General features: G+C 33.5%; 16 non-coding genes across 16 annotated transcripts; 9 read left to right on the top strand and 7 right to left on the bottom strand.

Annotated features, from left to right (window-relative positions):
• The first annotated feature begins 988 nt into the window (after positions 1 to 988).
• Positions 989 to 1,060, top strand: TRNAQ-CUG (transfer RNA glutamine (anticodon CUG)). Its single transcript has one exon. It is a non-coding gene; the product is annotated as a tRNA-Gln (tRNA).
• Positions 1,061 to 4,394: 3,334 nt separating this feature from the next.
• Positions 4,395 to 4,466, bottom strand: TRNAQ-UUG (transfer RNA glutamine (anticodon UUG)). Its single transcript has one exon. It is a non-coding gene; the product is annotated as a tRNA-Gln (tRNA).
• A 1,548-nt stretch (positions 4,467 to 6,014) lies between these two features.
• On the top strand, positions 6,015 to 6,086 carry TRNAQ-CUG (transfer RNA glutamine (anticodon CUG)). Its single transcript has one exon. It is a non-coding gene; the product is annotated as a tRNA-Gln (tRNA).
• An 825-nt stretch (positions 6,087 to 6,911) lies between these two features.
• TRNAQ-UUG (transfer RNA glutamine (anticodon UUG)) lies at positions 6,912 to 6,983 on the bottom strand. Its single transcript has one exon. It is a non-coding gene; the product is annotated as a tRNA-Gln (tRNA).
• A 1,548-nt stretch (positions 6,984 to 8,531) lies between these two features.
• On the top strand, positions 8,532 to 8,603 carry TRNAQ-CUG (transfer RNA glutamine (anticodon CUG)). Its single transcript has one exon. It is a non-coding gene; the product is annotated as a tRNA-Gln (tRNA).
• Positions 8,604 to 9,428: 825 nt separating this feature from the next.
• TRNAQ-UUG (transfer RNA glutamine (anticodon UUG)) lies at positions 9,429 to 9,500 on the bottom strand. Its single transcript has one exon. It is a non-coding gene; the product is annotated as a tRNA-Gln (tRNA).
• Positions 9,501 to 11,048: 1,548 nt separating this feature from the next.
• Positions 11,049 to 11,120, top strand: TRNAQ-CUG (transfer RNA glutamine (anticodon CUG)). The gene has a single exon. It is a non-coding gene; the product is annotated as a tRNA-Gln (tRNA).
• An 825-nt stretch (positions 11,121 to 11,945) lies between these two features.
• Positions 11,946 to 12,017, bottom strand: TRNAQ-UUG (transfer RNA glutamine (anticodon UUG)). Its single transcript has one exon. It is a non-coding gene; the product is annotated as a tRNA-Gln (tRNA).
• A 1,547-nt stretch (positions 12,018 to 13,564) lies between these two features.
• TRNAQ-CUG (transfer RNA glutamine (anticodon CUG)) lies at positions 13,565 to 13,636 on the top strand. Its single transcript has one exon. It is a non-coding gene; the product is annotated as a tRNA-Gln (tRNA).
• Positions 13,637 to 16,081: 2,445 nt separating this feature from the next.
• On the top strand, positions 16,082 to 16,153 carry TRNAQ-CUG (transfer RNA glutamine (anticodon CUG)). Its single transcript has one exon. It is a non-coding gene; the product is annotated as a tRNA-Gln (tRNA).
• Positions 16,154 to 16,978: 825 nt separating this feature from the next.
• TRNAQ-UUG (transfer RNA glutamine (anticodon UUG)) lies at positions 16,979 to 17,050 on the bottom strand. Its single transcript has one exon. It is a non-coding gene; the product is annotated as a tRNA-Gln (tRNA).
• Positions 17,051 to 18,598: 1,548 nt separating this feature from the next.
• Positions 18,599 to 18,670, top strand: TRNAQ-CUG (transfer RNA glutamine (anticodon CUG)). The gene has a single exon. It is a non-coding gene; the product is annotated as a tRNA-Gln (tRNA).
• Positions 18,671 to 19,495: 825 nt separating this feature from the next.
• On the bottom strand, positions 19,496 to 19,567 carry TRNAQ-UUG (transfer RNA glutamine (anticodon UUG)). Its single transcript has one exon. It is a non-coding gene; the product is annotated as a tRNA-Gln (tRNA).
• Positions 19,568 to 21,114: 1,547 nt separating this feature from the next.
• TRNAQ-CUG (transfer RNA glutamine (anticodon CUG)) lies at positions 21,115 to 21,186 on the top strand. The gene has a single exon. It is a non-coding gene; the product is annotated as a tRNA-Gln (tRNA).
• A 2,445-nt stretch (positions 21,187 to 23,631) lies between these two features.
• On the top strand, positions 23,632 to 23,703 carry TRNAQ-CUG (transfer RNA glutamine (anticodon CUG)). Its single transcript has one exon. It is a non-coding gene; the product is annotated as a tRNA-Gln (tRNA).
• An 825-nt stretch (positions 23,704 to 24,528) lies between these two features.
• TRNAQ-UUG (transfer RNA glutamine (anticodon UUG)) lies at positions 24,529 to 24,600 on the bottom strand. Its single transcript has one exon. It is a non-coding gene; the product is annotated as a tRNA-Gln (tRNA).
• Positions 24,601 to 25,465: the final 865 nt, after the last annotated feature.

Below are 25,465 nucleotides of genomic sequence, written 5' to 3'. Positions count from 1 at the left end.
TGTTGCCTCTCAGCATTTGAAACATGAGTTTCTACTTCTTTCTCTTTTATATGTCCTGAAATTGAGATAGTCACTTTTTACTCAGTATTGATCCAACAATACAGTTTATGTATATAAAGCATATCATATGATTTGTGAACAATGTTCAAAAATTAGAATTTGATCAGTACCTGTGATGCCTCCGACCAAAAGCTTATATTTTACGATTGGAGATCAACTGTTGTAAATCAGCATGAAAAACATTTTCTTTTCACGATTTCCATACTAATATAAAACAACATTTTTACTAGCTGAATGAGATCATCATTTGGGTTCCTCTATGTTTGATTGAAGAAAACTTCTCATTCAAAATGTGCTATTTTCACCTTATCAATAGCGGGAAAGCTTAAAAAAGTGATGCTGTGAATCACCCATCTGAAATGCGTTTGAGAAAATCAGAATATGATTTTATAATGGCTAACTACTTTGTGAAGAAATTTGATGTCAAAGTATTTTAAAGTTTGTATTGATGTAACTTGTTCAAGCTGATGGACATTTTGAAAGCATTCAATAATTGACTCTTTCAACCTACTGGTGTTGGATTTGAGCTATTAATGAACAAAGATGAAGAAATGGAAAAGCTCAAGAGTAATAAAAAAAGTCCCTCCAAGGTTTCAAATCGGATCATTGGATGCAAAGTCCAAATTGCCAACCATTGCTCTATGGAGCCACCCATGCAGGAGACAGAGACATTGCTTCAGTAGTCTGGAAATGTAGACTGTTTTATTATGCTACAGGCAAAGATGAACATTGTGATATAACTTTTATATTCAGATAAACATTTGAATATTTAACACTTTTATAGAGAATATAGCTGAAAAGAATCAAATCACATTAAGCTCTATCCACTATGACCATTCAAATGAGATATCTTTTTATCAATATAAGAGAAGGCCATCACTGATGCGCTCTCTTTTGTCTCAATGGAAACGTCACTCTTGTGTGAGAGGGTTCCATGGTGTAATGGTTAGCACTCTGGACTCTGAATCCAGCGATCCGAGTTCAAATCTCGGTGGGACCTACTACAATTATGAGATTCACTGTTTAACTCATTTTTTAGAATTTGGTCTAGAAAAAACATAATATCAATGTTTTATACTGATGCGTATGAACGCATAAGTATGTATAGATGCATACATAGCTTTATCCGTCTAGATAGCTGTTAGACAATATGAACATATCAATTATTCATTAACATAAATATTGAAGCTGAACCTAGAAACTGTTCTTTCACATCCACATTGTAAACATGAGTTTATTTTCCTTTCTCATCTATATGGCCAGTAATGAGATAGTTCATTTTTGCTGATTTCTTAGCTGACAACATGCTGGACTTACACAGTGCATTTCATTGTGAATGTCTTTAAAAGTGAATTTCAGATTCACACCTTTGACATGTCTTTCAAAAGATTCAACTTTTTTGGTTGTGGATTTACTGTTGAAAATCAGTGTGTAAAATCTTTGTACGTCTGAATTTCAAGATTATTATTCAAACTGCACATCTTCGGTCCCCGTAATACAAAGTTTGACTCCTCAAGTTTTGTTTTAATGAATGCTTTGCAATGAAAAAGTTCCTTGTTCGCCTTAACAATAACAGTAAGATTTTAAAAAGTAATGTCTTGCATCAGGCCCCTGTGATGAGTTTGAGAAACCAGAGTGAGTTTGTAAAATCTCTCATTATTTTGAGCCATTTAGGTTCCAGGTATTGTAAAATTTCTATTATTTGCTCACATCTAATAAACTTTTAGAGTATAATCAATAAATTAATTGTTCACCCTACCGGTATTAGATATGTGATATTAATGAATACACTTGAAAGAAAATGATTTGGTCAAGAGTCATAAAATGGTCCCACCGAGATTTGAACTCGGATCATTGGATTCAAAGTCCAAAGTGCTAACCGTCACACCATGGAACCTCCCATGTGAAAGGAGCATAAACTGCTGCAGGAATGTGGAAATGTCAAAGTTTTTAATATTCTACTGTCAAAGAGAAACTGTATTGGATTGCTTTCCTATTCTGGTAAACTTTTGCATATTGAACTATGTTGGGGAAGGATGTTGCCCAAAAGACTCAAATAACGTTATAACTCTGTTGAACAGTGGTTTTTATGTGAGATAATATTTTTCAATGAAAGATAAGTTGCCCCCTGAGGCAAATCTCTTCTGTCAAAATGGAAAGCTCACCCTGGTACGGGAGGGTGGATGGTGTCATGGTTAGCACTCTGGACTCTGAAAACAGGGATCTGAGTACAAATTTCAGTGGGACTTATCTGAACTTTACAATTTTCTTTTCCATTCAGTTCTTAGAAGTTTTATTTGGAACAACATCACATTTACTTATAAACATGTAAAAATCAACCTGTACATATGTATCTCTGTATATATAGCTATATGTCTCTGTATATTTATAGGAAAATATAAACATATAGATTATAAAAATAAATATAATTAGTGGAGGTGAAAATCATGAACAGTTGTTGCCTCTCAGCATTTGAAACATGAGTTTCTACTTCTTTCTCTTTTATATGTCCTGAAATTGAGATAGTCACTTTTTACTCAGTATTGATCCAACAATACAGTTTATGTATATAAAGCATATCATATGATTTGTGAACAATGTTCAAAAATTAGAATTTGATCAGTACCTGTGATGCCTCCGACCAAAAGCTTATATTTTACGATTGGAGATCAACTGTTGTAAATCAGCATGAAAAACATTTTCTTTTCACGATTTCCATACTAATATAAAACAACATTTTTACTAGCTGAATGAGATCATCATTTGGGTTCCTCTATGTTTGATTGAAGAAAACTTCTCATTCAAAATGTGCTATTTTCGCCTTATCAATAGCGGGAAAGCTTAAAAAAGTGATGCTGTGAATCACCCATCTGAAATGCGTTTGAGAAAATCAGAATATGATTTTATAATGGCTAACTACTTTGTGAAGAAATTTGATGTCAAAGTATTTTAAAGTTTGTATTGATGTAACTTGTTCAAGCTGATGGACATTTTGAAAGCATTCAATAATTGACTCTTTCAACCTACTGGTGTTGGATTTGAGCTATCAATGAACAAAGATGAAGAAATGGAAAAGCTCAAGAGTAATAAAAAAAGTCCCTCCAAGGTTTCAAATCGGATCATTGGATGCAAAGTCCAAATTGCCAACCATTGCTGTATGGAGCCACCCATGCAGGAGACAGAGACATTGCTTCAGTAGTCTGGAAATGTAGACTGTTTTATTATGCTACAGGCAAAGATGAACATTGTGATATAACTTTTATATTCAGATAAACATTTGAATATTTAACACTTTTATAGAGAATATAGCTGAAAAGAATCAAATCACATTAAGCTCTATCCACTATGACCATTCAAATGAGATATCTTTTTATCAATATAAGAGAAGGCCATCACTGATGCGCTCTCTTTTGTCTCAATGGAAACGTCACTCTTGTGTGAGAGGGTTCCATGGTGTAATGGTTAGCACTCTGAATCCAGCGATCCGAGTTCAAATCTCGGTGGGACCTACTACAATTATGAGATTCACTGTTTAACTCATTTTTTAGAATTTGGTCTAGAAAAAACATAATATCAATGTTTTATACTGATGCGTATGAACGCATAAGTATGTATAGATGCATACATAGCTTTATCCGTCTAGATAGCTGTTAGACAATATGAACATATCAATTATTCATTAACATAAATATTGAAGCTGAACCTAGAAACTGTTCTTTCACATCCACATTGTAAACATGAGTTTATTTTCCTTTCTCATCTATATGGCCAGTAATGAGATAGTTCATTTTTGCTGATTTCTTAGCTGACAACATGCTGGACTTACACAGTGCATTTCATTGTGAATGTCTTTAAAAGTGAATTTCAGATTCACACCTTTGACATGTCTTTCAAAAGATTCAACTTTTTTGGTTGTGGATTTACTGTTGAAAATCAGTGTGTAAAATCTTTGTACGTCTGAATTTCAAGATTATTATTCAAACTGCACATCTTCGGTCCCCGTAATACAAAGTTTGACTCCTCAAGTTTTGTTTTAATGAATGCTTTGCAATGAAAAAGTTCCTTGTTCGCCTTAACAATAACAGTAAGATTTTAAAAAGTAATGTCTTGCATCAGGCCCCTGTGATGAGTTTGAGAAACCAGAGTGAGTTTGTAAAATCTCTCATTATTTTGAGCCATTTAGGTTCCAGGTATTGTAAAATTTCTATTATTTGCTCACATCTAATAAACTTTTAGAGTATAATCAATAAATTAATTGTTCACCCTACCGGTATTAGATATGTGATATTAATGAATACACTTGAAAGAAAATGATTTGGTCAAGAGTCATAAAATGGTCCCACCGAGATTTGAACTCGGATCATTGGATTCAAAGTCCAAAGTGCTAACCATTACACCATGGAACCTCCCATGTGAAAGGAGCATAAACTGCTGCAGGAATGTGGAAATGTCAAAGTTTTTAATATTCTACTGTCAAAGAGAAACTGTATTGGATTGCTTTCCTATTCTGGTAAACTTTTGCATATTGAACTATGTTGGGGAAGGATGTTGCCCAAAAGACTCAAATAACGTTATAACTCTGTTGAACAGTGGTTTTTATGTGAGATAATATTTTTCAATGAAAGATAAGTTGCCCCCTGAGGCAAATCTCTTCTGTCAAAATGGAAAGCTCACCCTGGTACGGGAGGGTGGATGGTGTCATGGTTAGCACTCTGGACTCTGAAAACAGGGATCTGAGTACAAATTTCAGTGGGACTTATCTGAACTTTACAATCTTCTTTTCCATTCACTTCTTAGAAGTTTTATTTGGAACAACATCACATTTACTTATAAACATGTAAAAATCAACCTGTACATATGTATCTCTGTATATATAGCTATATGTCTCTGTATATTTATAGGAAAATATAAACATATAGATTATAAAAATAAATATAATTAGTGGAGGTGAAAATCATGAACAGTTGTTGCCTCTCAGCATTTGAAACATGAGTTTCTACTTCTTTCTCTTTTATATGTCCTGAAATTGAGATAGTCACTTTTTACTCAGTATTGATCCAACAATACAGTTTATGTATATAAAGCATATCATATGATTTGTGAACAATGTTCAAAAATTAGAATTTGATCAGTACCTGTGATGCCTCCGACCAAAAGCTTATATTTTACGATTGGAGATCAACTGTTGTAAATCAGCATGAAAAACATTTTCTTTTCACGATTTCCATACTAATATAAAACAACATTTTTACTAGCTGAATGAGATCATCATTTGGGTTCCTCTATGTTTGATTGAAGAAAACTTCTCATTCAAAATGTGCTATTTTCGCCTTATCAATAGCGGGAAAGCTTAAAAAAGTGATGCTGTGAATCACCCATCTGAAATGCGTTTGAGAAAATCAGAATATGATTTTATAATGGCTAACTACTTTGTGAAGAAATTTGATGTCAAAGTATTTTAAAGTTTGTATTGATGTAACTTGTTCAAGCTGATGGACATTTTGAAAGCATTCAATAATTGACTCTTTCAACCTACTGGTGTTGGATTTGAGCTATCAATGAACAAAGATGAAGAAATGGAAAAGCTCAAGAGTAATAAAAAAAGTCCCTCCAAGGTTTCAAATCGGATCATTGGATGCAAAGTCCAAATTGCCAACCATTGCTGTATGGAGCCACCCATGCAGGAGACAGAGACATTGCTTCAGTAGTCTGGAAATGTAGACTGTTTTATTATGCTACAGGCAAAGATGAACATTGTGATATAACTTTTATATTCAGATAAACATTTGAATATTTAACACTTTTATAGAGAATATAGCTGAAAAGAATCAAATCACATTAAAGCTCTATCCACTATGACCATTCAAATGAGATATCTTTTTATCAATATAAGAGAAGGCCATCACTGATGCGCTCTCTTTTGTCTCAATGGAAACGTCACTCTTGTGTGAGAGGGTTCCATGGTGTAATGGTTAGCACTCTGGACTCTGAATCCAGCGATCCGAGTTCAAATCTCGGTGGGACCTACTACAATTATGAGATTCACTGTTTAACTCATTTTTTAGAATTTGGTCTAGAAAAAACATAATATCAATGTTTTATACTGATGCGTATGAACGCATAAGTATGTATAGATGCATACATAGCTTTATCCGTCTAGATAGCTGTTAGACAATATGAACATATCAATTATTCATTAACATAAATATTGAAGCTGAACCTAGAAACTGTTCTTTCACATCCACATTGTAAACATGAGTTTATTTTCCTTTCTCATCTATATGGCCAGTAATGAGATAGTTCATTTTTGCTGATTTCTTAGCTGACAACATGCTGGACTTACACAGTGCATTTCATTGTGAATGTCTTTAAAAGTGAATTTCAGATTCACACCTTTGACATGTCTTTCAAAAGATTCAACTTTTTTGGTTGTGGATTTACTGTTGAAAATCAGTGTGTAAAATCTTTGTACGTCTGAATTTCAAGATTATTATTCAAACTGCACATCTTCGGTCCCCGTAATACAAAGTTTGACTCCTCAAGTTTTGTTTTAATGAATGCTTTGCAATGAAAAAGTTCCTTGTTCGCCTTAACAATAACAGTAAGATTTTAAAAAGTAATGTCTTGCATCAGGCCCCTGTGATGAGTTTGAGAAACCAGAGTGAGTTTGTAAAATCTCTCATTATTTTGAGCCATTTAGTTTCCAGGTATTGTAAAATTTCTATTATTTGCTCACATCTAATAAACTTTTAGAGTATAATCAATAAATTAATTGTTCACCCTACCGGTATTAGATATGTGATATTAATGAATACACTTGAAAGAAAATGATTTGGTCAAGAGTCATAAAATGGTCCCACCGAGATTTGAACTCGGATCATTGGATTCAAAGTCCAAAGTGCTAACCATTACACCATGGAACCTCCCATGTGAAAGGAGCATAAACTGCTGCAGGAATGTGGAAATGTCAAAGTTTTTAATATTCTACTGTCAAAGAGAAACTGTATTGGATTGCGTTCCTATTCTGGTAAACTTTTGCATATTGAACTATGTTGGGGAAGGATGTTGCCCAAAAGACTCAAATAACGTTATAACTCTGTTGAACAGTGGTTTTTATGTGAGATAATATTTTTCAATGAAAGATAAGTTGCCCCCTGAGGCAAATCTCTTCTGTCAAAATGGAAAGCTCACCCTGGTACGGGAGGGTGGATGGTGTCATGGTTAGCACTCTGGACTCTGAAAACAGGGATCTGAGTACAAATTTCAGTGGGACTTATCTGAACTTTACAATTTTCTTTTCCATTCAGTTCTTAGAAGTTTTATTTGGAACAACATCACATTTACTTATAAACATGTAAAAATCAACCTGTACATATGTATCTCTGTATATATAGCTATATGTCTCTGTATATTTATAGGAAAATATAAACATATAGATTATAAAAATAAATATAATTAGTGGAGGTGAAAATCATGAACAGTTGTTGCCTCTCAGCATTTGAAACATGAGTTTCTACTTCTTTCTCTTTTATATGTCCTGAAATTGAGATAGTCACTTTTTACTCAGTATTGATCCAACAATACAGTTTATGTATATAAAGCATATCATATGATTTGTGAACAATGTTCAAAAATTAGAATTTGATCAGTACCTGTGATGCCTCCGACCAAAAGCTTATATTTTACGATTGGAGATCAACTGTTGTAAATCAGCATGAAAAACATTTTCTTTTCACGATTTCCATACTAATATAAAACAACATTTTTACTAGCTGAATGAGATCATCATTTGGGTTCCTCTATGTTTGATTGAAGAAAACTTCTCATTCAAAATGTGCTATTTTCGCCTTATCAATAGCGGGAAAGCTTAAAAAAGTGATGCTGTGAATCACCCATCTGAAATGCGTTTGAGAAAATCAGAATATGATTTTATAATGGCTAACTACTTTGTGAAGAAATTTGATGTCAAAGTATTTTAAAGTTTGTATTGATGTAACTTGTTCAAGCTGATGGACATTTTGAAAGCATTCAATAATTGACTCTTTCAACCTACTGGTGTTGGATTTGAGCTATCAATGAACAAAGATGAAGAAATGGAAAAGCTCAAGAGTAATAAAAAAAGTCCCTCCAAGGTTTCAAATCGGATCATTGGATGCAAAGTCCAAATTGCCAACCATTGCTCTATGGAGCCACCCATGCAGGAGACAGAGACATTGCTTCAGTAGTCTGGAAATGTAGACTGTTTTATTATGCTACAGGCAAAGATGAACATTGTGATATAACTTTTATATTCAGATAAACATTTGAATATTTAACACTTTTATAGAGAATATAGCTGAAAAGAATCAAATCACATTAAAGCTCTATCCACTATGACCATTCAAATGAGATATCTTTTTATCAATATAAGAGAAGGCCATCACTGATGCGCTCTCTTTTGTCTCAATGGAAACGTCACTCTTGTGTGAGAGGGTTCCATGGTGTAATGGTTAGCACTCTGGACTCTGAATCCAGCGATCCGAGTTCAAATCTCGGTGGGACCTACTACAATTATGAGATTCACTGTTTAACTCATTTTTTAGAATTTGGTCTAGAAAAAACATAATATCAATGTTTTATACTGATGCGTATGAACGCATAAGTATGTATAGATGCATACATAGCTTTATCCGTCTAGATAGCTGTTAGACAATATGAACATATCAATTATTCATTAACATAAATATTGAAGCTGAACCTAGAAACTGTTCTTTCACATCCACATTGTAAACATGAGTTTATTTTCCTTTCTCATCTATATGGCCAGTAATGAGATAGTTCATTTTTGCTGATTTCTTAGCTGACAACATGCTGGACTTACACAGTGCATTTCATTGTGAATGTCTTTAAAAGTGAATTTCAGATTCACACCTTTGACATGTCTTTCAAAAGATTCCACTTTTTTGGTTGTGGATTTACTGTTGAAAATCAGTGTGTAAAATCTTTGTACGTCTGAATTTCAAGATTATTATTCAAACTGCACATCTTCGGTCCCCGTAATACAAAGTTTGACTCCTCAAGTTTTGTTTTAATGAATGCTTTGCAATGAAAAAGTTCCTTGTTCGCCTTAACAATAACAGTAAGATTTTAAAAAGTAATGTCTTGCATCAGGCCCCTGTGATGAGTTTGAGAAACCAGAGTGAGTTTGTAAAATCTCACATTATTTTGAGCCATTTAGTTTCCAGGTATTGTAAAATTTCTATTATTTGCTCACATCTAATAAACTTTTAGAGTATAATCAATAAATTAATTGTTCACCCTACCGGTATTAGATATGTGATATTAATGAATACACTTGAAAGAAAATGATTTGGTCAAGAGTCATAAAATGGTCCCACCGAGATTTGAACTCGGATCATTGGATTCAAAGTCCAAAGTGCTAACCGTTACACCATGGAACCTCCCATGTGAAAGGAGCATAAACTGCTGCAGGAATGTGGAAATGTCAAAGTTTTTAATATTCTACTGTCAAAGAGAAACTGTATTGGATTGCTTTCCTATTCTGGTAAACTTTTGCATATTGAACTATGTTGGGGAAGGATGTTGCCCAAAAGACTCAAATAACGTTATAACTCTGTTGAACAGTGGTTTTTATGTGAGATAATATTTTTCAATGAAAGATAAGTTGCCCCCTGAGGCAAATCTCTTCTGTCAAAATGGAAAGCTCACCCTGGTACGGGAGGGTGGATGGTGTCATGGTTAGCACTCTGGACTCTGAAAACAGGGATCTGAGTACAAATTTCAGTGGGACTTATCTGAACTTTACAATTTTCTTTTCCATTCAGTTCTTAGAAGTTTTATTTGGAACAACATCACATTTACTTATAAACATGTAAAAATCAACCTGTACATATGTATCTCTGTATATATAGCTATATGTCTCTGTATATTTATAGGAAAATATAAACATATAGATTATAAAAATAAATATAATTAGTGGAGGTGAAAATCATGAACAGTTGTTGCCTCTCAGCATTTGAAACATGAGTTTCTACTTCTTTCTCTTTTATATGTCCTGAAATTGAGATAGTCACTTTTTACTCAGTATTGATCCAACAATACAGTTTATGTATATAAAGCATATCATATGATTTGTGAACAATGTTCAAAAATTAGAATTTGATCAGTACCTGTGATGCCTCCGACCAAAAGCTTATATTTTACGATTGGAGATCAACTGTTGTAAATCAGCATGAAAAACATTTTCTTTTCACGATTTCCATACTAATATAAAACAACATTTTTACTAGCTGAATGAGATCATCATTTGGGTTCCTCTATGTTTGATTGAAGAAAACTTCTCATTCAAAATGTGCTATTTTCGCCTTATCAATAGCGGGAAAGCTTAAAAAAGTGATGCTGTGAATCACCCATCTGAAATGCGTTTGAGAAAATCAGAATATGATTTTATAATGGCTAACTACTTTGTGAAGAAATTTGATGTCAAAGTATTTTAAAGTTTGTATTGATGTAACTTGTTCAAGCTGATGGACATTTTGAAAGCATTCAATAATTGACTCTTTCAACCTACTGGTGTTGGATTTGAGCTATCAATGAACAAAGATGAAGAAATGGAAAAGCTCAAGAGTAATAAAAAAAGTCCCTCCAAGGTTTCAAATCGGATCATTGGATGCAAAGTCCAAATTGCCAACCATTGCTCTATGGAGCCACCCATGCAGGAGACAGAGACATTGCTTCAGTAGTCTGGAAATGTAGACTGTTTTATTATGCTACAGGCAAAGATGAACATTGTGATATAACTTTTATATTCAGATAAACATTTGAATATTTAACACTTTTATAGAGAATATAGCTGAAAAGAATCAAATCACATTAAAGCTCTATCCACTATGACCATTCAAATGAGATATCTTTTTATCAATATAAGAGAAGGCCATCACTGATGCGCTCTCTTTTGTCTCAATGGAAACGTCACTCTTGTGTGAGAGGGTTCCATGGTGTAATGGTTAGCACTCTGGACTCTGAATCCAGCGATCCGAGTTCAAATCTCGGTGGGACCTACTACAATTATGAGATTCACTGTTTAACTCATTTTTTAGAATTTGGTCTAGAAAAAACATAATATCAATGTTTTATACTGATGCGTATGAACGCATAAGTATGTATAGATGCATACATAGCTTTATCCGTCTAGATAGCTGTTAGACAATATGAACATATCAATTATTCATTAACATAAATATTGAAGCTGAACCTAGAAACTGTTCTTTCACATCCACATTGTAAACATGAGTTTATTTTCCTTTCTCATCTATATGGCCAGTAATGAGATAGTTCATTTTTGCTGATTTCTTAGCTGACAACATGCTGGACTTACACAGTGCATTTCATTGTGAATGTCTTTAAAAGTGAATTTCAGATTCACACCTTTGACATGTCTTTCAAAAGATTCAACTTTTTTGGTTGTGGATTTACTGTTGAAAATCAGTGTGTAAAATCTTTGTACGTCTGAATTTCAAGATTATTATTCAAACTGCACATCTTCGGTCCCCGTAATACAAAGTTTGACTCCTCAAGTTTTGTTTTAATGAATGCTTTGCAATGAAAAAGTTCCTTGTTCGCCTTAACAATAACAGTAAGATTTTAAAAAGTAATGTCTTGCATCAGGCCCCTGTGATGAGTTTGAGAAACCAGAGTGAGTTTGTAAAATCTCTCATTATTTTGAGCCATTTAGGTTCCAGGTATTGTAAAATTTCTATTATTTGCTCACATCTAATAAACTTTTAGAGTATAATCAATAAATTAATTGTTCACCCTACCGGTATTAGATATGTGATATTAATGAATACACTTGAAAGAAAATGATTTGGTCAAGAGTCATAAAATGGTCCCACCGAGATTTGAACTCGGATCATTGGATTCAAAGTCCAAAGTGCTAACCGTTACACCATGGAACCTCCCATGTGAAAGGAGCATAAACTGCTGCAGGAATGTGGAAATGTCAAAGTTTTTAATATTCTACTGTCAAAGAGAAACTGTATTGGATTGCTTTTCTATTCTGGTAAACTTTTGCATATTGAACTATGTTGGGGAAGGATGTTGCCCAAAAGACTCAAATAACGTTATAACTCTGTTGAACAGTGGTTTTTATGTGAGATAATATTTTTCAATGAAAGATAAGTTGCCCCCTGAGGCAAATCTCTTCTGTCAAAATGGAAAGCTCACCCTGGTACGGGAGGGTGGATGGTGTCATGGTTAGCACTCTGGACTCTGAAAACAGGGATCTGAGTACAAATTTCAGTGGGACTTATCTGAACTTTACAATCTTCTTTTCCATTCACTTCTTAGAAGTTTTATTTGGAACAACATCACATTTACTTATAAACATGTAAAAATCAACCTGTACATATGTATCTCTGTATATATAGCTATATGTCTCTGTATATTTATAGGAAAATATAAACATATAGATTATAAAAATAAATATAATTAGTGGAGGTGAAAATCATGAACAGTTGTTGCCTCTCAGCATTTGAAACATGAGTTTCTACTTCTTTCTCTTTTATATGTCCTGAAATTGAGATAGTCACTTTTTACTCAGTATTGATCCAACAATACAGTTTATGTATATAAAGCATATCATATGATTTGTGAACAATGTTCAAAAATTAGAATTTGATCAGTACCTGTGATGCCTCCGACCAAAAGCTTATATTTTACGATTGGAGATCAACTGTTGTAAATCAGCATGAAAAACATTTTCTTTTCACGATTTCCATACTAATATAAAACAACATTTTTACTAGCTGAATGAGATCATCATTTGGGTTCCTCTATGTTTGATTGAAGAAAACTTCTCATTCAAAATGTGCTATTTTCGCCTTATCAATAGCGGGAAAGCTTAAAAAAGTGATGCTGTGAATCACCCATCTGAAATGCGTTTGAGAAAATCAGAATATGATTTTATAATGGCTAACTACTTTGTGAAGAAATTTGATGTCAAAGTATTTTAAAGTTTGTATTGATGTAACTTGTTCAAGCTGATGGACATTTTGAAAGCATTCAATAATTGACTCTTTCAACCTACTGGTGTTGGATTTGAGCTATTAATGAACAAAGATGAAGAAATGGAAAAGCTCAAGAGTAATAAAAAAAGTCCCTCCAAGGTTTCAAATCGGATCATTGGATGCAAAGTCCAAATTGCCAACCATTGCTCTATGGAGCCACCCATGCAGGAGACAGAGACATTGCTTCAGTAGTCTGGAAATGTAGACTGTTTTATTATGCTACAGGCAAAGATGAACATTGTGATATAACTTTTATATTCAGATAAACATTTGAATATTTAACACTTTTATAGAGAATATAGCTGAAAAGAATCAAATCACATTAAGCTCTATCCACTATGACCATTCAAATGAGATATCTTTTTATCAATATAAGAGAAGGCCATCACTGATGCGCTCTCTTTTGTCTCAATGGAAACGTCACTCTTGTGTGAGAGGGTTCCATGGTGTAATGGTTAGCACTCTGGACTCTGAATCCAGCGATCCGAGTTCAAATCTCGGTGGGACCTACTACAATTATGAGATTCACTGTTTAACTCATTTTTTAGAATTTGGTCTAGAAAAAACATAATATCAATGTTTTATACTGATGCGTATGAACGCATAAGTATGTATAGATGCATACATAGCTTTATCCGTCTAGATAGCTGTTAGACAATATGAACATATCAATTATTCATTAACATAAATATTGAAGCTGAACCTAGAAACTGTTCTTTCACATCCACATTGTAAACATGAGTTTATTTTCCTTTCTCATCTATATGGCCAGTAATGAGATAGTTCATTTTTGCTGATTTCTTAGCTGACAACATGCTGGACTTACACAGTGCATTTCATTGTGAATGTCTTTAAAAGTGAATTTCAGATTCACACCTTTGACATGTCTTTCAAAAGATTCAACTTTTTTGGTTGTGGATTTACTGTTGAAAATCAGTGTGTAAAATCTTTGTACGTCTGAATTTCAAGATTATTATTCAAACTGCACATCTTCGGTCCCCGTAATACAAAGTTTGACTCCTCAAGTTTTGTTTTAATGAATGCTTTGCAATGAAAAAGTTCCTTGTTCGCCTTAACAATAACAGTAAGATTTTAAAAAGTAATGTCTTGCATCAGGCCCCTGTGATGAGTTTGAGAAACCAGAGTGAGTTTGTAAAATCTCTCATTATTTTGAGCCATTTAGGTTCCAGGTATTGTAAAATTTCTATTATTTGCTCACATCTAATAAACTTTTAGAGTATAATCAATAAATTAATTGTTCACCCTACCGGTATTAGATATGTGATATTAATGAATACACTTGAAAGAAAATGATTTGGTCAAGAGTCATAAAATGGTCCCACCGAGATTTGAACTCGGATCATTGGATTCAAAGTCCAAAGTGCTAACCGTCACACCATGGAACCTCCCATGTGAAAGGAGCATAAACTGCTGCAGGAATGTGGAAATGTCAAAGTTTTTAATATTCTACTGTCAAAGAGAAACTGTATTGGATTGCTTTCCTATTCTGGTAAACTTTTGCATATTGAACTATGTTGGGGAAGGATGTTGCCCAAAAGACTCAAATAACGTTATAACTCTGTTGAACAGTGGTTTTTATGTGAGATAATATTTTTCAATGAAAGATAAGTTGCCCCCTGAGGCAAATCTCTTCTGTCAAAATGGAAAGCTCACCCTGGTACGGGAGGGTGGATGGTGTCATGGTTAGCACTCTGGACTCTGAAAACAGGGATCTGAGTACAAATTTCAGTGGGACTTATCTGAACTTTACAATCTTCTTTTCCATTCACTTCTTAGAAGTTTTATTTGGAACAACATCACATTTACTTATAAACATGTAAAAATCAACCTGTACATATGTATCTCTGTATATATAGCTATATGTCTCTGTATATTTATAGGAAAATATAAACATATAGATTATAAAAATAAATATAATTAGTGGAGGTGAAAATCATGAACAGTTGTTGCCTCTCAGCATTTGAAACATGAGTTTCTACTTCTTTCTCTTTTATATGTCCTGAAATTGAGATAGTCACTTTTTACTCAGTATTGATCCAACAATACAGTTTATGTATATAAAGCATATCATATGATTTGTGAACAATGTTCAAAAATTAGAATTTGATCAGTACCTGTGATGCCTCCGACCAAAAGCTTATATTTTACGATTGGAGATCAACTGTTGTAAATCAGCATGAAAAACATTTTCTTTTCACGATTTCCATACTAATATAAAACAACATTTTTACTAGCTGAATGAGATCATCATTTGGGTTCCTCTATGTTTGATTGAAGAAAACTTCTCATTCAAAATGTGCTATTTTCGCCTTATCAATAGCGGGAAAGCTTAAAAAAGTGATGCTGTGAATCACCCATCTGAAATGCGTTTGAGAAAATCAGAATATGATTTTATAATGGCTAACTACTTTGTGAAGAAATTTGATGTCAAAGTATTTTAAAGTTTGTATTGATGTAACTTGTTCAAGCTGATGGACATTTTGAAAGCATTCAATAATTGACTCTTTCAACCTACTGGTGTTGGATTTGAGCTATCAATGAACAAAGATGAAGAAATGGAAAAGCTCAAGAGTAATAAAAAAAGTCCCTCCAAGGTTTCAAATCGGATCATTGGATGCAAAGTCCAAATTGCCAACCATTGCTCTATGGAGCCACCCATGCAGGAGACAGAGACATTGCTTCAGTAGTCTGGAAATGTAGACTGTTTTATTATGCTACAGGCAAAGATGAACATTGTGATATAACTTTTATATTCAGATAAACATTTGAATATTTAACACTTTTATAGAGAATATAGCTGAAAAGAATCAAATCACATTAAAGCTCTATCCACTATGACCATTCAAATGAGATATCTTTTTATCAATATAAGAGAAGGCCATCACTGATGCGCTCTCTTTTGTCTCAATGGAAACGTCACTCTTGTGTGAGAGGGTTCCATGGTGTAATGGTTAGCACTCTGGACTCTGAATCCAGCGATCCGAGTTCAAATCTCGGTGGGACCTACTACAATTATGAGATTCACTGTTTAACTCATTTTTTAGAATTTGGTCTAGAAAAAACATAATATCAATGTTTTATACTGATGCGTATGAACGCATAAGTATGTATAGATGCATACATAGCTTTATCCGTCTAGATAGCTGTTAGACAATATGAACATATCAATTATTCATTAACATAAATATTGAAGCTGAACCTAGAAACTGTTCTTTCACATCCACATTGTAAACATGAGTTTATTTTCCTTTCTCATCTATATGGCCAGTAATGAGATAGTTCATTTTTGCTGATTTCTTAGCTGACAACATGCTGGACTTACACAGTGCATTTCATTGTGAATGTCTTTAAAAGTGAATTTCAGATTCACACCTTTGACATGTCTTTCAAAAGATTCCACTTTTTTGGTTGTGGATTTACTGTTGAAAATCAGTGTGTAAAATCTTTGTACGTCTGAATTTCAAGATTATTATTCAAACTGCACATCTTCGGTCCCCGTAATACAAAGTTTGACTCCTCAAGTTTTGTTTTAATGAATGCTTTGCAATGAAAAAGTTCCTTGTTCGCCTTAACAATAACAGTAAGATTTTAAAAAGTAATGTCTTGCATCAGGCCCCTGTGATGAGTTTGAGAAACCAGAGTGAGTTTGTAAAATCTCACATTATTTTGAGCCATTTAGTTTCCAGGTATTGTAAAATTTCTATTATTTGCTCACATCTAATAAACTTTTAGAGTATAATCAATAAATTAATTGTTCACCCTACCGGTATTAGATATGTGATATTAATGAATACACTTGAAAGAAAATGATTTGGTCAAGAGTCATAAAATGGTCCCACCGAGATTTGAACTCGGATCATTGGATTCAAAGTCCAAAGTGCTAACCGTTACACCATGGAACCTCCCATGTGAAAGGAGCATAAACTGCTGCAGGAATGTGGAAATGTCAAAGTTTTTAATATTCTACTGTCAAAGAGAAACTGTATTGGATTGCTTTCCTATTCTGGTAAACTTTTGCATATTGAACTATGTTGGGGAAGGATGTTGCCCAAAAGACTCAAATAACGTTATAACTCTGTTGAACAGTGGTTTTTATGTGAGATAATATTTTTCAATGAAAGATAAGTTGCCCCCTGAGGCAAATCTCTTCTGTCAAAATGGAAAGCTCACCCTGGTACGGGAGGGTGGATGGTGTCATGGTTAGCACTCTGGACTCTGAAAACAGGGATCTGAGTACAAATTTCAGTGGGACTTATCTGAACTTTACAATTTTCTTTTCCATTCAGTTCTTAGAAGTTTTATTTGGAACAACATCACATTTACTTATAAACATGTAAAAATCAACCTGTACATATGTATCTCTGTATATATAGCTATATGTCTCTGTATATTTATAGGAAAATATAAACATATAGATTATAAAAATAAATATAATTAGTGGAGGTGAAAATCATGAACAGTTGTTGCCTCTCAGCATTTGAAACATGAGTTTCTACTTCTTTCTCTTTTATATGTCCTGAAATTGAGATAGTCACTTTTTACTCAGTATTGATCCAACAATACAGTTTATGTATATAAAGCATATCATATGATTTGTGAACAATGTTCAAAAATTAGAATTTGATCAGTACCTGTGATGCCTCCGACCAAAAGCTTATATTTTACGATTGGAGATCAACTGTTGTAAATCAGCATGAAAAACATTTTCTTTTCACGATTTCCATACTAATATAAAACAACATTTTTACTAGCTGAATGAGATCATCATTTGGGTTCCTCTATGTTTGATTGAAGAAAACTTCTCATTCAAAATGTGCTATTTTCGCCTTATCAATAGCGGGAAAGCTTAAAAAAGTGATGCTGTGAATCACCCATCTGAAATGCGTTTGAGAAAATCAGAATATGATTTTATAATGGCTAACTACTTTGTGAAGAAATTTGATGTCAAAGTATTTTAAAGTTTGTATTGATGTAACTTGTTCAAGCTGATGGACATTTTGAAAGCATTCAATAATTGACTCTTTCAACCTACTGGTGTTGGATTTGAGCTATCAATGAACAAAGATGAAGAAATGGAAAAGCTCAAGAGTAATAAAAAAAGTCCCTCCAAGGTTTCAAATCGGATCATTGGATGCAAAGTCCAAATTGCCAACCATTGCTCTATGGAGCCACCCATGCAGGAGACAGAGACATTGCTTCAGTAGTCTGGAAATGTAGACTGTTTTATTATGCTACAGGCAAAGATGAACATTGTGATATAACTTTTATATTCAGATAAACATTTGAATATTTAACACTTTTATAGAGAATATAGCTGAAAAGAATCAAATCACATTAAAGCTCTATCCACTATGACCATTCAAATGAGATATCTTTTTATCAATATAAGAGAAGGCCATCACTGATGCGCTCTCTTTTGTCTCAATGGAAACGTCACTCTTGTGTGAGAGGGTTCCATGGTGTAATGGTTAGCACTCTGGACTCTGAATCCAGCGATCCGAGTTCAAATCTCGGTGGGACCTACTACAATTATGAGATTCACTGTTTAACTCATTTTTTAGAATTTGGTCTAGAAAAAACATAATATCAATGTTTTATACTGATGCGTATGAACGCATAAGTATGTATAGATGCATACATAGCTTTATCCGTCTAGATAGCTGTTAGACAATATGAACATATCAATTATTCATTAACATAAATATTGAAGCTGAACCTAGAAACTGTTCTTTCACATCCACATTGTAAACATGAGTTTATTTTCCTTTCTCATCTATATGGCCAGTAATGAGATAGTTCATTTTTGCTGATTTCTTAGCTGACAACATGCTGGACTTACACAGTGCATTTCATTGTGAATGTCTTTAAAAGTGAATTTCAGATTCACACCTTTGACATGTCTTTCAAAAGATTCAACTTTTTTGGTTGTGGATTTACTGTTGAAAATCAGTGTGTAAAATCTTTGTACGTCTGAATTTCAAGATTATTATTCAAACTGCACATCTTCGGTCCCCGTAATACAAAGTTTGACTCCTCAAGTTTTGTTTTAATGAATGCTTTGCAATGAAAAAGTTCCTTGTTCGCCTTAACAATAACAGTAAGATTTTAAAAAGTAATGTCTTGCATCAGGCCCCTGTGATGAGTTTGAGAAACCAGAGTGAGTTTGTAAAATCTCTCATTATTTTGAGCCATTTAGGTTCCAGGTATTGTAAAATTTCTATTATTTGCTCACATCTAATAAACTTTTAGAGTATAATCAATAAATTAATTGTTCACCCTACCGGTATTAGATATGTGATATTAATGAATACACTTGAAAGAAAATGATTTGGTCAAGAGTCATAAAATGGTCCCACCGAGATTTGAACTCGGATCATTGGATTCAAAGTCCAAAGTGCTAACCGTTACACCATGGAACCTCCCATGTGAAAGGAGCATAAACTGCTGCAGGAATGTGGAAATGTCAAAGTTTTTAATATTCTACTGTCAAAGAGAAACTGTATTGGATTGCTTTTCTATTCTGGTAAACTTTTGCATATTGAACTATGTTGGGGAAGGATGTTGCCCAAAAGACTCAAATAACGTTATAACTCTGTTGAACAGTGGTTTTTATGTGAGATAATATTTTTCAATGAAAGATAAGTTGCCCCCTGAGGCAAATCTCTTCTGTCAAAATGGAAAGCTCACCCTGGTACGGGAGGGTGGATGGTGTCATGGTTAGCACTCTGGACTCTGAAAACAGGGATCTGAGTACAAATTTCAGTGGGACTTATCTGAACTTTACAATCTTCTTTTCCATTCACTTCTTAGAAGTTTTATTTGGAACAACATCACATTTACTTATAAACATGTAAAAATCAACCTGTACATATGTATCTCTGTATATATAGCTATATGTCTCTGTATATTTATAGGAAAATATAAACATATAGATTATAAAAATAAATATAATTAGTGGAGGTGAAAATCATGAACAGTTGTTGCCTCTCAGCATTTGAAACATGAGTTTCTACTTCTTTCTCTTTTATATGTCCTGAAATTGAGATAGTCACTTTTTACTCAGTATTGATCCAACAATACAGTTTATGTATATAAAGCATATCATATGATTTGTGAACAATGTTCAAAAATTAGAATTTGATCAGTACCTGTGATGCCTCCGACCAAAAGCTTATATTTTACGATTGGAGATCAACTGTTGTAAATCAGCATGAAAAACATTTTCTTTTCACGATTTCCATACTAATATAAAACAACATTTTTACTAGCTGAATGAGATCATCATTTGGGTTCCTCTATGTTTGATTGAAGAAAACTTCTCATTCAAAATGTGCTATTTTCGCCTTATCAATAGCGGGAAAGCTTAAAAAAGTGATGCTGTGAATCACCCATCTGAAATGCGTTTGAGAAAATCAGAATATGATTTTATAATGGCTAACTACTTTGTGAAGAAATTTGATGTCAAAGTATTTTAAAGTTTGTATTGATGTAACTTGTTCAAGCTGATGGACATTTTGAAAGCATTCAATAATTGACTCTTTCAACCTACTGGTGTTGGATTTGAGCTATTAATGAACAAAGATGAAGAAATGGAAAAGCTCAAGAGTAATAAAAAAAGTCCCTCCAAGGTTTCAAATCGGATCATTGGATGCAAAGTCCAAATTGCCAACCATTGCTCTATGGAGCCACCCATGCAGGAGACAGAGACATTGCTTCAGTAGTCTGGAAATGTAGACTGTTTTATTATGCTACAGGCAAAGATGAACATTGTGATATAACTTTTATATTCAGATAAACATTTGAATATTTAACACTTTTATAGAGAATATAGCTGAAAAGAATCAAATCACATTAAGCTCTATCCACTATGACCATTCAAATGAGATATCTTTTTATCAATATAAGAGAAGGCCATCACTGATGCGCTCTCTTTTGTCTCAATGGAAACGTCACTCTTGTGTGAGAGGGTTCCATGGTGTAATGGTTAGCACTCTGGACTCTGAATCCAGCGATCCGAGTTCAAATCTCGGTGGGACCTACTACAATTATGAGATTCACTGTTTAACTCATTTTTTAGAATTTGGTCTAGAAAAAACATAATATCAATGTTTTATACTGATGCGTATGAACGCATAAGTATGTATAGATGCATACATAGCTTTATCCGTCTAGATAGCTGTTAGACAATATGAACATATCAATTATTCATTAACATAAATATTGAAGCTGAACCTAGAAACTGTTCTTTCACATCCACATTGTAAACATGAGTTTATTTTCCTTTCTCATCTATATGGCCAGTAATGAGATAGTTCATTTTTGCTGATTTCTTAGCTGACAACATGCTGGACTTACACAGTGCATTTCATTGTGAATGTCTTTAAAAGTGAATTTCAGATTCACACCTTTGACATGTCTTTCAAAAGATTCAACTTTTTTGGTTGTGGATTTACTGTTGAAAATCAGTGTGTAAAATCTTTGTACGTCTGAATTTCAAGATTATTATTCAAACTGCACATCTTCGGTCCCCGTAATACAAAGTTTGACTCCTCAAGTTTTGTTTTAATGAATGCTTTGCAATGAAAAAGTTCCTTGTTCGCCTTAACAATAACAGTAAGATTTTAAAAAGTAATGTCTTGCATCAGGCCCCTGTGATGAGTTTGAGAAACCAGAGTGAGTTTGTAAAATCTCTCATTATTTTGAGCCATTTAGGTTCCAGGTATTGTAAAATTTCTATTATTTGCTCACATCTAATAAACTTTTAGAGTATAATCAATAAATTAATTGTTCACCCTACCGGTATTAGATATGTGATATTAATGAATACACTTGAAAGAAAATGATTTGGTCAAGAGTCATAAAATGGTCCCACCGAGATTTGAACTCGGATCATTGGATTCAAAGTCCAAAGTGCTAACCGTCACACCATGGAACCTCCCATGTGAAAGGAGCATAAACTGCTGCAGGAATGTGGAAATGTCAAAGTTTTTAATATTCTACTGTCAAAGAGAAACTGTATTGGATTGCTTTCCTATTCTGGTAAACTTTTGCATATTGAACTATGTTGGGGAAGGATGTTGCCCAAAAGACTCAAATAACGTTATAACTCTGTTGAACAGTGGTTTTTATGTGAGATAATATTTTTCAATGAAAGATAAGTTGCCCCCTGAGGCAAATCTCTTCTGTCAAAATGGAAAGCTCACCCTGGTACGGGAGGGTGGATGGTGTCATGGTTAGCACTCTGGACTCTGAAAACAGGGATCTGAGTACAAATTTCAGTGGGACTTATCTGAACTTTACAATCTTCTTTTCCATTCACTTCTTAGAAGTTTTATTTGGAACAACATCACATTTACTTATAAACATGTAAAAATCAACCTGTACATATGTATCTCTGTATATATAGCTATATGTCTCTGTATATTTATAGGAAAATATAAACATATAGATTATAAAAATAAATATAATTAGTGGAGGTGAAAATCATGAACAGTTGTTGCCTCTCAGCATTTGAAACATGAGTTTCTACTTCTTTCTCTTTTATATGTCCTGAAATTGAGATAGTCACTTTTTACTCAGTATTGATCCAACAATACAGTTTATGTATATAAAGCATATCATATGATTTGTGAACAATGTTCAAAAATTAGAATTTGATCAGTACCTGTGATGCCTCCGACCAAAAGCTTATATTTTACGATTGGAGATCAACTGTTGTAAATCAGCATGAAAAACATTTTCTTTTCACGATTTCCATACTAATATAAAACAACATTTTTACTAGCTGAATGAGATCATCATTTGGGTTCCTCTATGTTTGATTGAAGAAAACTTCTCATTCAAAATGTGCTATTTTCGCCTTATCAATAGCGGGAAAGCTTAAAAAAGTGATGCTGTGAATCACCCATCTGAAATGCGTTTGAGAAAATCAGAATATGATTTTATAATGGCTAACTACTTTGTGAAGAAATTTGATGTCAAAGTATTTTAAAGTTTGTATTGATGTAACTTGTTCAAGCTGATGGACATTTTGAAAGCATTCAATAATTGACTCTTTCAACCTACTGGTGTTGGATTTGAGCTATCAATGAACAAAGATGAAGAAATGGAAAAGCTCAAGAGTAATAAAAAAAGTCCCTCCAAGGTTTCAAATCGGATCATTGGATGCAAAGTCCAAATTGCCAACCATTGCTCTATGGAGCCACCCATGCAGGAGACAGAGACATTGCTTCAGTAGTCTGGAAATGTAGACTGTTTTATTATGCTACAGGCAAAGATGAACATTGTGATATAACTTTTATATTCAGATAAACATTTGAATATTTAACACTTTTATAGAGAATATAGCTGAAAAGAATCAAATCACATTAAAGCTCTATCCACTATGACCATTCAAATGAGATATCTTTTTATCAATATAAGAGAAGGCCATCACTGATGCGCTCTCTTTTGTCTCAATGGAAACGTCACTCTTGTGTGAGAGGGTTCCATGGTGTAATGGTTAGCACTCTGGACTCTGAATCCAGCGATCCGAGTTCAAATCTCGGTGGGACCTACTACAATTATGAGATTCACTGTTTAACTCATTTTTTAGAATTTGGTCTAGAAAAAACATAATATCAATGTTTTATACTGATGCGTATGAACGCATAAGTATGTATAGATGCATACATAGCTTTATCCGTCTAGATAGCTGTTAGACAATATGAACATATCAATTATTCATTAACATAAATATTGAAGCTGAACCTAGAAACTGTTCTTTCACATCCACATTGTAAACATGAGTTTATTTTCCTTTCTCATCTATATGGCCAGTAATGAGATAGTTCATTTTTGCTGATTTCTTAGCTGACAACATGCTGGACTTACACAGTGCATTTCATTGTGAATGTCTTTAAAAGTGAATTTCAGATTCACACCTTTGACATGTCTTTCAAAAGATTCCACTTTTTTGGTTGTGGATTTACTGTTGAAAATCAGTGTGTAAAATCTTTGTACGTCTGAATTTCAAGATTATTATTCAAACTGCACATCTTCGGTCCCCGTAATACAAAGTTTGACTCCTCAAGTTTTGTTTTAATGAATGCTTTGCAATGAAAAAGTTCCTTGTTCGCCTTAACAATAACAGTAAGATTTTAAAAAGTAATGTCTTGCATCAGGCCCCTGTGATGAGTTTGAGAAACCAGAGTGAGTTTGTAAAATCTCACATTATTTTGAGCCATTTAGTTTCCAGGTATTGTAAAATTTCTATTATTTGCTCACATCTAATAAACTTTTAGAGTATAATCAATAAATTAATTGTTCACCCTACCGGTATTAGATATGTGATATTAATGAATACACTTGAAAGAAAATGATTTGGTCAAGAGTCATAAAATGGTCCCACCGAGATTTGAACTCGGATCATTGGATTCAAAGTCCAAAGTGCTAACCGTTACACCATGGAACCTCCCATGTGAAAGGAGCATAAACTGCTGCAGGAATGTGGAAATGTCAAAGTTTTTAATATTCTACTGTCAAAGAGAAACTGTATTGGATTGCTTTCCTATTCTGGTAAACTTTTGCATATTGAACTATGTTGGGGAAGGATGTTGCCCAAAAGACTCAAATAACGTTATAACTCTGTTGAACAGTGGTTTTTATGTGAGATAATATTTTTCAATGAAAGATAAGTTGCCCCCTGAGGCAAATCTCTTCTGTCAAAATGGAAAGCTCACCCTGGTACGGGAGGGTGGATGGTGTCATGGTTAGCACTCTGGACTCTGAAAACAGGGATCTGAGTACAAATTTCAGTGGGACTTATCTGAACTTTACAATTTTCTTTTCCATTCAGTTCTTAGAAGTTTTATTTGGAACAACATCACATTTACTTATAAACATGTAAAAATCAACCTGTACATATGTATCTCTGTATATATAGCTATATGTCTCTGTATATTTATAGGAAAATATAAACATATAGATTATAAAAATAAATATAATTAGTGGAGGTGAAAATCATGAACAGTTGTTGCCTCTCAGCATTTGAAACATGAGTTTCTACTTCTTTCTCTTTTATATGTCCTGAAATTGAGATAGTCACTTTTTACTCAGTATTGATCCAACAATACAGTTTATGTATATAAAGCATATCATATGATTTGTGAACAATGTTCAAAAATTAGAATTTGATCAGTACCTGTGATGCCTCCGACCAAAAGCTTATATTTTACGATTGGAGATCAACTGTTGTAAATCAGCATGAAAAACATTTTCTTTTCACGATTTCCATACTAATATAAAACAACATTTTTACTAGCTGAATGAGATCATCA

The sequence above is a fragment of the Triturus cristatus genome, chromosome 5_2 (assembly GCF_964204655.1).
Source record: "Triturus cristatus chromosome 5_2, aTriCri1.1, whole genome shotgun sequence".
Classification (NCBI taxonomy): Eukaryota; Metazoa; Chordata; class Amphibia; order Caudata; family Salamandridae; genus Triturus; species Triturus cristatus.
Note: the sequence above shows the minus strand (reverse complement) of the source record. Positions and strands in the feature narration are given on the sequence as shown.